The sequence below is a fragment of the Chondrus crispus genome, genomic scaffold, assembly GCF_000350225.1.
Source record: "Chondrus crispus Stackhouse genomic scaffold, scaffold_160, whole genome shotgun sequence".
In the NCBI taxonomy this organism is placed as follows: Eukaryota; Rhodophyta; class Florideophyceae; order Gigartinales; family Gigartinaceae; genus Chondrus; species Chondrus crispus.
In genome coordinates, this window is record NW_005179045.1 from 15,087 (window position 1) to 16,995 (window position 1,909).

Sequence of the window (1,909 nt, forward strand, 5' to 3'; positions counted from 1 at the left end):
ACGAGACGGCTAGCAGGTAGCGGTGATCTTAAGGCCGGAAACTACCAGATCTCGATAGACAAGTATCTCGCTGGCCAACCATGCCAACCGTTCAGGACGAACGAGCTTAGACCACGGTACGGCGGACCGCAATGGCTAACAACTCAGGATGACTTCGCTGGATGACGATCGGCCATGGTTTGCAGATGAATATGTCAGCTGAATTATCCACACTGTTGCGGCATAGACGACCTGAGGGAGGTCGTCATTTGCCGTTTTTGATGGCGGTAACCGTTCAATAAAGCGCAAATGGAGACTGGACATCAAAGAGGCGGTCTGAGCCTTAAATCTGGCTGCGGCTTAGATAGTTGCTGGTAAGCAACTCGTTCGTTTAAGGTCTTTTCTAGCATGACCAATTGCTCAACGAGTTTGCTCAAATGAACGTACTGCTCTTGGGTGATTGTATGATCTTCGTGCTCGCCTTCGATGGGGGATTTGTCAACTGCCGCTCTCAGCATAGCCGCGGTCTCTTGGCTGTGGCCTCTCGAAGTGCAGGCATAGTGAAACCCCGTCAACAGATCTTGCGAGCCCGCCAAAAGGACTTGAAGCCGAATCCATAAGTGCTCCTTCCAAGCCTGTGTTGGCGCAATTATGTCGCCTTTAGGGGCATACTCATCACACAGCAATTTCCCCGCCGTCACGCCATATTGGCTCGCCATACGAAGGATTTGATTTGAGGACATCGCAAGATTGAGTTGTCCTTCGCCCTCTTCTAACCCAATACGGGCGACCCGCCGTCGTACATGAGGCAATCGAATGGCGGTTAGGTGGTTCCAGTCCTTAGCCGTGTTTAAACAAGTACCTAGAAACGAGAAGAGGGTCCCAAAGCGCGGGCCTTCAGACTTTGACCTGGTGGGAAGTCCCGCTCTTTCTATTTCGCCTTCGTCCTCCGCTTCGCTGGCCTCCTCAAACCGCTGCCAACTATCGCCTCTGCCTGTGCGCTGAAGCTTCGGCAGATAGACCGGGATATCTTTGTGGTAAGGACTTCTTCTCTGCAACCACAGCCCGAACGTTGGCCATCTTGGTAACGCAGAATCAAAGAAATGAACAGGAAAATTTGACGAAATTCCTCCGTCAGAGAATCGGCATCTTCGAAGCTTACGATCCTCTATTTCAAGGTTTTCATAGTCTATTGCGTACAGCGGCACGGTTGAAAGCAGTAATGGATAGCTGAGGCTAAGACGAGCAGCGACCACAAGGGGCAAGCGAGAGGTTGGTAACTCGAGCACCAGTTCTGCGCCCGGAGGGCTTATCGGATCCTCGATCGACTTTGGTTCGTAAGGCGTCGAAACCTTGCCTAAATAGTCCATAACAGACTTAGGAAAGTAAGTTTCCCATTCCTTAGGATCAAAAAATAGCCTAGCCTCATCGTTCTCTAACGGTAAACGATAGGGACGCGATTGTGTGACGTTGGTCGTGATCATCTCGAGCCTGATCGATCGATCATTGGCTCGGCTTTCCCTGCCTATCTCCGTTCTGGATCCACCCGGGTACAGAGGCGCTGACCACAGGTCATAAAACGTGAGCGGCGCCCCATTGACCGGTAGGCTCGCAGCTTCTTGAATTCCCCTGTTGATCCACTCTGTCAGAGAGTCTCTAGGCGAGCCGTTGGGTTCGGTTTCTACCGACTGACCGCGGCAAAGGCCCAGGTTATTTTTAATCAACCCTCTTTTGCAATCTCCGATTAGGCCCGTAGCAATCCAAGCATTATTTGCGATAAATCCCAGGGTGAGAACGATCAAAAAATCCTGAAAATTTGCGGTGACAGCCACATCTCCGAGAAATAACCAAAATCCCATGACTATCAAACTGAGGAAAACGACGTAGGGAATTGGTTTGAGGGTAGGCTTGGACATTGTCCTTAGCGCTT